The sequence below is a fragment of the Thermobia domestica genome, chromosome 3 (genome assembly GCF_964235325.1).
Source record: "Thermobia domestica chromosome 3, izTheDome1.hap1.1, whole genome shotgun sequence".
Lineage (NCBI taxonomy): Eukaryota > Metazoa > Arthropoda > Insecta > Zygentoma > Lepismatidae > Thermobia > Thermobia domestica.
The window spans coordinates 154,656,695-154,669,348 of NC_137456.1; positions in this window are offsets into that span (position 1 = coordinate 154,656,695).

Genomic DNA, 12,654 nt, shown 5'->3' on the forward strand with positions numbered 1-12,654 from the left:
ATTACAGAGAACCGACTCGTTTGGTGAAGAAAGATGTTCAGAGAAAAATGAAACGCTTGTGTCAAGCACGAAGTTCTTTATCAGACACAATGAACGTAATTCCTTTATTTTCTGAATGTGTTCAGGTTACATTTTGTGACTAGTTCGAACCCTCCACGAAAATGCTAAAACCAATGACAAGTGCAAATATATATAACAAATCTGTGGGTGAATCAAATAATGCAGATAAAAGGGAAGATGACTGAGCTCCTTCGTGGTTAAGCGGTTAGCGTAAGCCCCTTTGGTGTAGGAGACCCGGGATCGATTCCTGGCGGGAGCTCATGTTGTTCGGATTTCAGGTTAATCAGTAGGTCAATGTCTCATATAGCCTTGCTGCTGAACGGGATGTTAAACTCAAAATCAGATCAACTCAGCAAACGGGAAAATAAGTTGAGTTGATTTTGTGTTTAACGTCCCGTTCAGAAGCGAGACTATATGAGACGTTAATGGGAAAATGAAGAAGTTTTGTTTGAAGATAACACTGCTTGATGCAGCGCAGTCTACCACTTGTAAAATAGTCTTGAAGTGTTGATATTTGGTATGCGTGTGTGTGTATGTGTATACACTTGTTTCTGAATATTTATATACACTCGTAAAACGGATTTCATGGCAGTCACATTCACGTCGTCTTGGTAAGCCATTAAAAAAATAGTAATATTAAATTAGATTATAGTTTAGTGTCCCTTTCAGAAGCAAAGCTGTATAAGACGTGAACCTGAGTTTTGAACCACATGAGCTCATGTTGTCAATCAAACCGTGGACTCCCGCGCCGCGCTATAAGCGTACGATAACCACACAGCCACTGGGAGGCTCAATTTTAGGAATATCTATTAAATTGTAAAATAGCATTTGCATAATTTTCACTAATATAATCTTCACAATGTAAAGTCTCAGCTAGGCACATTATCTTGTTTAAAATCAAAAAGCCCTGGGTTGGACTGTGCGATTATAGGAATCCGAATGATATACTTTTATTCTATTTTGTAAAGTACATCAATCTCCCTGTTTGATACGAATAGTTATAAATAGAAATTTAAGTCACATTCAAATGTATCAAACTATTTGATTAATCGAGGGATGGTTAAGAAATTAATTGCGTCTGGAGGTAGACTATTTCGCAAGTCAATGGATACAATGTGAATGTATTAAAAGTCTACTGATTCACCCGTCAAATTTAAATTAAAAAAAAAAAATATTCTCTGTGAATACTAAACAGGATATTTAAAAAAAAAATCAATTGTTAATTTATATATGTATTGCTATTTATCAATTTATTTTATTATCTTTGTGACACAGCGTTATATTATCTTTGTACATGAATACAGTTAAAACACTTCATTAAAATAATGAAGATAAGTAGGGCAGGTCTTTAAAATTAGTTCAGGAATATAATTTCAAAATCTGGCATAATTCAACATGTTTGGCATCTTCCCAAGTCTCAAGTGTGGCAACCCTGCTCTTTTCTTTTCGCTTTTCATTTGAAGTGATGATGCCCATTTACATCTCTTGTAAAAACAAGCATACTATACTTGTAAGATTTCTCCCTGCGAGACGCCACAGAGCTAACTCAAGGGCTCTCTCTTTGTGCGTGTATGTTTGAAGAAAGAACAGTCAATGCGTTGTTCTTTTGAGCCTAATTGTTCAATTTGTCACTGTGGTAAAACTCTTATTTCGCTAAACTTGACAAATAATATAATAAAATATAATGCTTTTCCAACAATAAGCACGGATTGCAGAGAAAAGCCGTAAACTCCAAAGTACCGCTATAGACTCTCCAAAAAATTAAGTGCATTGATCTATTATTTTCAATTAGAAGTCATTTTCGCTTCTATGTTACTAGTGACAGAATTCTTCTTTGTATCTTTGTAGTAGAGAAAATAATAATAATAATAAATATTAATAATAATAATAATAATAATAATAATAATAATAATAATAATAATAATAATAATAATAAATTCATAGAAGAAATCCAATAAATACGAAAGTAATTCACAATTTCCTTCATAATGAATGCAATTGTCAAGTACTTTCGTATTTATTGGACTTCCTTTATGAATATATAATTACTCATTATAGTGCATAGAATGATCTACAAAATTTAGAAATTGCGATAAAAATTGAAACTTGTATCGCAATTTGCTACGTAATATGTAAATGATTAAAAAAAACGCTTATGTATACGGTATGTAAAGGTTATATATGTACTGTATATAACCTCGAACAGCATTTTCTCGAGACGAGTCGAAACAGTCTTAAATCTCGACTCGTCTCGCGCCCATCCTTACCGAGAAGTGAGCCGAGACAACAGCTCACCCCAACCAAGCCAACTCGAGCCGATGGCTCATCCCAATCGAGTCGGCTTGAGCCAGTGGCTCACCTGAGCAGAACCGAATCGAGTTGATGGCTTACCCTAACCGACCCCACTGGAGCCATCAGCTCAGTTGAGCCGAGTCGAGCAGAGGCGATGGACTCGTTTCAACCGAGCCCTCTCGAGCCGAAGGCTCACCTGAGCAGAGTCAATTTAAGTCGGTGGCTCATCTCAACCGAGCGGGCTCGAGCTATCTGCTTACTTAAGTGAAGTCGATGGCTCATCGCAACCGAACCAGCTGAAGCCGTCGGCTAAATTGAGCCGAGCCAATGTCTTATCCCAAACGAGCCGGCTTGAGCTGTTTACTCAGTTGAACCGAGTCAAGCCGGTTAACATCACTTCCTGGGGTGGGCTTCTGCTTAGGCTAAAATCTGCGACAGTGCAGGTCTGAGCCTGATGGTAAGAACAACACTATATACAGATGGTGATCAGAAAAATGGAAACACCTGTAGTTGGCAACACGTCAGATGTATGGGTTGGCAGTGATGTCGAGGCGCCCGCAGTGCTGGACTGCTGGTGGTGGTGTGTTAGATCGGTCTCCATACTACATCAGGGGCAGTGGAACAGCAGTGTCCAGTGGCTGCAGCAGACGGAGGTTGTGTAAAGTGGGAGACCTCTCAGATTTTCAAAGAGGACAAATTGTTGGTGCGCGGTTAGGTGGAGTGAGTGTGACGGCAGTGGCTACTGTGTTAGGTGTGTCGCGTGGGACAGTGTCGAAGGTGATGATGGCCTACACAACACACAGGAAAACCATATCGGGGAAGCGGAATAGTGAGCGGAAGAAAATCAAGAGTGACAGGTCACGCCGGGTATTAAAGCGCATTGTCACGCAGAACCGTCGTGCCACTGCGGAGCAAGTGACGGAGGAACTCAATCAGCACCCCCCCACCCTGTTTCGACAATCACAGTCCGCCGCGAATTACATGACATGAACTTACGGGGTCGTGTTGCACGGGCCAAACCTCTCATCAGGGATCATAACGCTTTCGCACGCCGCAAATGGTGCCGCGACCATGCAACTTGGACTGTTGAGGACTGGAAAGGTGTGATATGGTCGGATGAGTCATCCTTCACTCTATTCCCAACCACGGGACGTGGTTATGTGTGGAGAACGCCCAAAGAAGCTTATGATCTGCAGTGTCTCTGCCCAACTCTGAAACATGGCGGCGGCTCGGTGATGCTGTGGGCCGCCATATCATAGTTTTCATTGGGGTCACACTTAGCGGACGAATCACTGCCAACGATTATGTCGCTATTTTAGGAGACCACTTGCATCCTATGGTCTGGATGTTGTTCCCGGACAATGACGCCATCTTCCAGGATGATAATGCACCCATTCACACAGGTGGCGTTGTTGCAGCGTGGTTTGAGGAACATCGGGATGAAGTTCAACACCTTCCCTGGCCCGCCCTATTCCCAGATCTCAAGATAATTTAATATATGTAGTCCGTCTTGGAAACACGACTGCTCCGACGATTTCCACCTCCATCCTCTCTCACAGAACTGGCCGATGCCCTACACGAGGAATGGTGTAAAATTCCACTTGCTACCATTCACGGCCTCCATGCCTCCATCCCACGTCGCATCAAGGCTGTTCTGAAGGCGAAAGGTGGCCCGACACCATATTAATCTGGTAAGTTGCAATTTCGTTCAGGTGTTTCCATTTTTCTGATCAGTATCTGTACTTATATTGATGCTCACCATATTTGAAGCTGTCTCGTTATAAAATCTATTGTCGTCTCGTTATCGAGACGAGACAAGATGAGAGCAATGTCCCCTATCGTAAGCAACACCAAAAGTATTCAACATTAGTGCTTACATTTCTCAGAGGTTTCGCTTTCCAGTCTAATCCCTCAATCAGGCCATGATTTCAAAACGAGCTAAAACGAGCTGAACGAGCGAGCTATTTATCGAACTTCGCTCGACTCGAAACTCAACCTCAAAACAGCGACTCGACTCGAGAAAATTACCTTTGGCTCGACTCGTGCCCATCCCTATAAATGGTAGCCCTCCCACCATGTTCAATTCAACCACAAACTGTCGCACTTGTCTGTACGTCTTTGTACATAAATGTGCAGGTGAAATTTTCGTTTGCACATAAATGGGGCGCCGCCAAAACGATAACAAACTATGGGCTGTCTAATTGATAGCCCTCCCACCATGTCGAATTCAACCACAAACTGTCGCACTTGTTTGTACGTCTTTGTACAGAAATTTGCAGGCGAAATTTTCGTTTGTACACAATTAGGGGCGCGCCAAAACGATAACAAGGTGTAGGCTGCCTAATTGGTAACACCTCCCCACGTCCGATTCAAAAGAAAATCATCTCAATCGTTTGTACATCGTTTGTACAGTAATGCACAGGCGAAAGTTTTGTTTCTACGCTAACAGGTGCGTCGACAGAACGAAAAGAAAGGGGTGCTGTCTAAGTGCTAGGCCCACCATGTTCGATTGAACCACAAATTGTCGCGATCGTTTATACATCATTTGTGCAGAAATGTACCGGTAAAATTTTCGTTTGTATTAAATAATATACGGATGTGAGTATTTTTAATATCTGCGATCAACGTTAACCGGTTTCAGTAACGGTTGCTGAGATTGAAAATGGTACCTATTACACTAGTCGACAAAAAAAAATCTTTTTCTCTGGCACACGGAAGAAAATACCTGATTCTAATAAAACTTTTCACGTAGAATTCGAATCTGCAATCAGTTTTTCTCCATCACCCTCAGTTTTCCCGTGACAGAGGGGTTTTCGGGAACTTTCCCCTCATTTTTTTTAACATTTTCATACCTGTAGCTCGGGTACCTTAGGTATATAAACGCGCAAATTATATTGTATGTTAGCTTGATTTATACTTAGTAAGCCCTCTAAGTTTCATAAGAATAGCATTATTATTTCTAGAGAAATAAACATATTTATATAAAAAAAATATGCTATGTGTACTGTTCATTTTACAATATTCATTAGTGCAGATAAAATCACATATAACTTCCACGAAAATTACAATATAAGCACGGTTTATATATTATTGGATTGGAAATAAAACATATTTTCAATGATATATACACCATGTCACCATTTTATATCTACTAAATAAATAATACAAAAGAATTGAGTGGTATCTTCTTAATAAATTGACACTTACTTACCTCAACTAACATGTTTTAGTTGTCGACTTTCTTCTGTGTTTGGCTTCTGGAACATCTCTTTTAAGTGTCCAACAGTAATCAGCTAGCATTTTTGAACTCCACTGTCACTGGTATCTCTTCTCCATGGAGGAAATGTCCTGAGGAAAACGTTCCCCATACTCATCACTAACAGCACCAAGGTTTTTAGGCAAGAAATGCAGGTGGGAGTTTAGAAAGTGAGCTTTAAGGGACATGTTGCCACCCATTTCTTTGAATGATTGCAGGAAATCACTCACAATTTCACGGTAATTTGGGGCTTTCTTGTTTCCTAAAAAAATTCTCTGTTAAACATTTAAATGAACACCAAGCTGCTTTCTCAACCAGAGTTAAGAGATCCTCAAATTTTTGGTCACGAATTAAACATCTTATTTGGGGGTCTACAAAAATTCCTAGCGTCACTAACCCGAGGAAATTTTTCCTTGAGGTAACAAAATCCTGCATTACTTTTGTCCATTACCTTAACAAAGTTTTTGAAGAGCCCCAACTTTATGTGAAGAGGAGCTAGAACTATCTTATCAGAGCTCACCAGTGAGGAATAAACAGCATTCTTCTGTCCAGGAGTTAATACATGTGTTGACCATTCATTCTTGATGTAATGTTCCGCTTTGTTCCTGCTGCCCCATTCTCAGAGGAAACAGCAATATTTCGTATAAGCAAGCTGCAAACCCATTAACAAAGAAATGACTTTTAAATCACAGCATACGGTCCACTCGTATTTCTCATACTGAATTCTTTCTAACACTATTTCGATGTTTTCATAGGTTTCCGTCATATTAGTTGCATAAGCCAAAGGCACTGAAGGAAATTTGTAGCCATTGTGCAAAAGGACAGCCTTAAAACTAGTTTTGGAAGAGTTAATAAACAATCTCGACTCTGTACTTGTGCATGTCCAAGTGTATCCATCACTGCACAGACATTATTACAACACACTAAATAATTTTCTTGAGAATAATAGTTTTGAAACTCTGTATGGTTTCGAAAAATACACACTTTAGTGTCACGATGGAGCATATTCCAGCCTTTAAGTCTAGAAGCAAGAAGTCCTGTCTGTATCTTGGAGAGTTTTAAATCCCGTACGAGGTCAATTAGTTCACCCTGAGTTATCAGATGGGGGATCCAATGTAGATGTGCTTTCTACATAAGTAGGATCATCTTCTTCATTTGGAACTTCAGTAGTTGCCTCAAGTAAGTAATCCTCATTTACCGTAAGATGAGGAGGAGGTATTGGTACAGGTAATTCTGCACTGTGTGGAACTGGCCTAATTGCTGATGGCAAATTAGGGTACTGTACTGTGTGGTTAGATTTACTGGTTATTTCTTTTATCTGTGTCATACAAAAGTAGCAGTCTGAAGAATGATACTTTGTTTCCCTCCACATCATCGGTACTGTGAAGTTCATGTTTCGTTCACCATTTGCCCACCCAGTCGGACGTTTCACGCAAGTACAACAAATGTAGTGAGGAACGAAATTCTTATCTTGGTCTCCTACACATCAACCAAAATATAACTGATAACACTTCGCCACAAGTGGAGTAAAACATCGACGTTGCGATTTAAATGTCAGCTCCCCACATACATAACATAAATTGTCCGGTTTATTTACACACTTCCCCGGCATCTTGTATTCTGTAAGGTATCACACACACATACACACAGGAATCTACACTCCATCAAATTCCCACAAAATCCCTCTAGAAATTCCCCCATACAAAAATGGCGACATGGTGCACACATCATTGAAAATGTTTCATTGGAAGTCCAATGAGGTATAAACCGTGATATATTGTAATTTTCGTGGAAATTATATGTGTTGAAGACCGACCCGACCCGACACGTGACCCGAGTTGACTGACCCGACCCGAATAACCCGACCCGAAATCCGACCCGATTGACTCGACCCGACAACCCGACCCGACAACTAGACCCGAGCTGACCCGAGTGACCTGACCCGAGGTGACCTAACCCGACAACCGACCCGAGTGACCTGACCTTACAATCTAACCAGTTTGAGAGAACTAGAACCTTACAAACCTGCCGTCAGAAAAAAAATGCTGGCCAATTCGTATGCATAAACCATTGTTTCGGCTTTTTTATTTGTAGTATAATTATCCTCCTCCTCCTGCTCCTCCTCAGTGTTCTGCCATTAATGACAGGCCAGTTTCCGTGAACTAGGTAAAAGCTTCCATTTTTGCGATTTCCCGCTAATATTTTCCTCGCAACCCAACATAATGTTCCACCCTCCTTATTACAATCTATCAATTGCAACCTTCTTACACACTCTCGCTCTCCTGATATCACCCCCTTTACTACATCTCTCAGGATGCAATCCCTTAGCAAGATCGAAACTTGTGATCCGTCCATTTTTTCGCTTCCTTATATCGTCCAATATTGCTCTCGTCTCTTGCATGTTTTCAGCATTTCCTAAATCGTTTTCCTCTCTACCCTGCTAACCTTCTTTATTTTCCACCACATCCAAATTTCCAAGGTTAAAATTTAGGCAATCAACTTCGAAAGTAAAATCACTACTGCAGCAATAATAATAATAATAATAATAATAATAATAATAATAATAATAATAATAATAATAATAATAATAATAATAATAATAATAATAATAATAATAATAATAATAATCTGAAGGTGACCAACAAAGTTCTGTCTCTTTTTGAGGAGGTCTGTGTTCAATTGGCCCTCACACCGTGAGTTGAATGCAAATGGAGATAAGGCGAAGGTCAGATGTTGGACGAGACGAGACGAGACAGAATTTTCAAGGCGGGGTACGAGATGAGACAGAGCTCTTTCAATAGAAACATATGCACTTTTCGAGACAAGACTACCTTCACGACACATTTTCAAGACGCGAATGCCCCAAACCTTGTCTCGTGAGCAACACTAGTAAGTATATCCAACATACTACCTGTTCAAATACACCGTGAACGTGCGTAAGGACAGAGTGAACATGGGACCTTCACAGAGCGTCATAAGGACTTGTTAGCTGTGCGAGTTCAAATTGCTGCTCCGCGGGGCGGAAGATATGACAGGCCTTTGGTGAGGGTGTCGTGACTACGCGAATAGTGCAGCAGTAGGGCGGTTTAAGGACGGCGACGAAACACTCAAAGACGCACCACGTGCCGGAAGACAAACAGATGTTCAAAATAAAGATCTTCAGGCAACAATTGAGGCGAAGACAGATATGTGAGAAACTGATACTACAATTAAGTGTGAGTGGAGAAACCATTCGACACCACCACCATCAACTTGGGAAGCACTGCAAGTTCGGTTGATGGGTCCTACATGATTTGACTTGGGGCCAGAAAGCAACGCGAGCAGACACCTGTGTTTCTTTGGTGTCTCATCTGAGGAAGGAGCTATTTCTGGAGAGGGTGTTGACATGTGATGGGACGTGGGTACTGTACGAAGCTCCACCGCGCCGTCATCGTTGGTTAGCATCCCATGAACCGGTTCAAAACATCCCAAGCCAGCACTAGACCAGAATAAGTTTGTCCTGTGCATTTTGTGGACTGCTCGCGGCATCGTCCGTCGGGAACTGCTACCAGCTGATCAGATCATCAATGCAACTGTGTACTGTCACTCTCTGAATCCAGCACTTCTGAATCGCAAAGGGGTCCTCCTGTTACGAGGCAACGCTAAGCCCCACGTGGCTAAGATGACCCAGGACACCATTCTAAGCCTTGGATGCGAAACACTATTGGATCCGCCATACTCCACGGACATTGTACCGTCCGATTATCACCTGTTCCATTCCTTGGACAATCACCTTAGAGAACGCCAGTTCAAATCGCTAGTAGAGGTTCAATATGCACTTGATACCTTCTTCACTTCATGACCCACCAAGTTCGACTGCGATGGAATCCATAGCTTACCAGAACGTTGGCAGAAGGTTCTCGAGGCTGATGGAGACTATTTTTGATATTCCAGGAACGTTTTAAGTTACATATCAAAGCTCAAAGGTGTTGGTGAAAAGGCAGGGGAACTTTCTTGGTCACTCTTAAAGTATTATTATTATTATTATTATTATTATTATTATTATTATTATTATTAATAATAATAATAATAATAATAACAATAATGTGTCCTGCCCAAAGGCAGATGTTTGACCCGAAGGTCCATGGGTATTAATTCCAGCTCGTACCAAGTAAGTTTTCTGGTGGACAAACACCGTGTGCATGCGTTTTCTCGGTGTTCTCCCATTGCCTCCCACTTTCTTCATTCAACCACTTCAATTATTTCTCATCATCACTGTCTCTCTTAGCGTTGGTGCATAACGTGGGACTTTAACTAGATATTTCCTTTCAATTTCACTTAGTGTGACATTTAACTTGAAATAAAAACGCCGAAAGAAAAAAGTCAGTAGTAATATTAATTACAATTACCATGCCAATTAGTTAATATAGGGTTAATTAAAATTGTATTACTATTTCACCTACAATTAGTCGCATTTATCATTCATTCACCAACTTCGAATTGAATTCTACAACAAAGCTCCTTATAGTATTTCAAAATAAGTGAATAATGTGACGACCCGACCCGAGTTAACCCGACTGACCCGACCCGTAACCAGACCCGTTTGAGAACACTATCAGAGGGGTACAATTTACAGTACAATTTATTTTGTATGGTTTAGTATTATTTAAGGCTACATTATTTTTTGAAAACAGAAAAAACGGGACATCTTACAAATTACTAGTAAATATTGCATTTTGCATTAATTTTATCTTTCGAATTTTACTACAGCATCGCACTAATTATACAACTTAAAATAATGTATTAATATAGTCCATACTTAATCAACAGTGCTAAAATTGTTATAGAAGCTAGAAGCTGTTATACAATATAAAGGCAATCAGTGAACATACAATATTTAGGCAAAAATTATATTTTCAATATTATTACACATAAAACCTTACATGCTCTACATGTCTATAAAGAAAAAAATCAAATTTATAAAGTTGTTTCCAAATTTCAATGGACTGATTTATTTTTGTTAACCTAAAATGCGAACTAAAAGAAAGCAATTTGCATAATTGTTTTTCTGAAGCAGAAAAAATGTATTTTCGGGGCTGGTCTGCAAACGTTATAAGAATTTGTTGCCACCTCGGGGTATACATTCTTGCTTTTAGTGATAAGAGTGCCACTTAGGAGGATTTAAACATTGCATGTTATATCCGGGGAAGCAGCGATTGGAATAATAATAAATATTAGAATGAAATTTTTCCTATAGTATTGTCAGAATCGAAAGCAAAAGGAATAAGTCGATTTTATTATCTTTCAGAAATTTTGATATGTAATTAATAAAAAAAAGCAGGACAAGAAGGAAAATTTCTGCACACCGGGACAAATTTTAAGAAACCGGGACGTATGGTAGCCTTCATACTTATTTGCATGCGGAGTGTCAATACGGAGCCACTACGTAGCAGAGTTGAAACAATACCTCGTAAATAGGTTGCAAACTCAGGAAAACAAAATTACCGGCACACCCTCAAAATTCTCTGTACAAATGAGAAACTGAAGACTGTATTGATCGTCATTGTATTTACCAGCAATTGTCACTTCTTTAAAATTATCGAAACAGATGAATAATACTGGATATTCATTTTTACGTAACAATAGTTGATTCATAAAATGAAATTTACTCTATAAACTTACACTTCAAAGAAAGGAAATTGCTTTAAAAAGGCATTTTCTACTTTCCATAAATGTATAAAATTCCTTTACAATAAAATCTAAGTGTTATCAGATTTCTTATGTTAAATAAATAAAAAAACTTCCATAGATTAAAAAAATATATCGATAATGTATAATACAACGGAAATTTGTGTTTGTAAAGGCACTGTTGAAAAATGTCGATGTTCAATGTTATATTCTGGATTGCAGATTCCAAAATACCGGTCAGAAGGGGGCTAATAAGAAGTTTGTACCGGTCACCGGCCTCAATCAAAATCACAGCAAATACCGGCCAGTTAGCAACCCTAGTTGTAAATCAGAATGCTGAATGCACCAAAATACTTCACCATGCATTCTATAGTTTCTGCAAAATGAGTTTAATGAATATGTTCAAATGAAACAAGATCTGTGTTACAATTTTCCCTCTAACAGCCTACTTTGTGAATTTGTTATATCTTCCACTTATCAATTTCCTGTACGAGATGAGAATAACAGTTTCTGTGCAAGTTAGAAAGAAAAAAATGCATTTTTCTCATAAGGATTCAGCTCACGTAAGAAATAATGAATAAGTTTAATAATAAGAGCCGACTCAGCAAACTGACTCAGGAATAATGATTGTAAGTATAAATATAAATATAAAAACAAAAAAACAAAAAACATTTAATTCCATCATCGTTAGAATAAGATCAATATAGTGAAACATAGTGTGAACATACCAATCGACACAATAGTGTGAACAAAGTCTTGTTAGAAAAATACTCCATAATATGTTACATATTTTTTAATGTTTCTACCATTTAGACAGTCCCCCACATTGTTTTCGTTCTGGCGGCGCCTCTAATTGTGTACAAACAAACACTTCGCCTGCACATTTCTGCACAAACGAAGTACAAACAATTGCGACAATTTGTGATTGATTTGGACATGGTGGGGGGCTACCATTTGGTCAGCCCCCACATTGTTTCCTTCTGGCGGCCCCCCAAATTGTGTACAAACGAAACTTTTGCCTGCTCATTTCTGTACAAACGACGTACAAACGATTGCGGAAATTTGTGATTGAATTGGACATGGTGGGGGGCTACCATTTGGTCAGTCCCCACTTTGTTTTCGTTCTGGCTTCGCCCCTAATTGTGTACAAACGAAAGTGTTTCGTGCACATTTCTGTACAAACGATGTACAAACGGTTGCGATAATTTGTGATTGAATTGGACATGTTAGTGGGCGCTACCACTTAGACAGCCTCCCACTTTGTTTTCCTTCTGGCGGCGCCCCTAATTGTGTACAAACGAAAATGTTGCCTGCAAATTTCTGTACAAACGACGTACAAACGATTGGACAATTTGTGATTGAATTGGGCATGGTAGGGG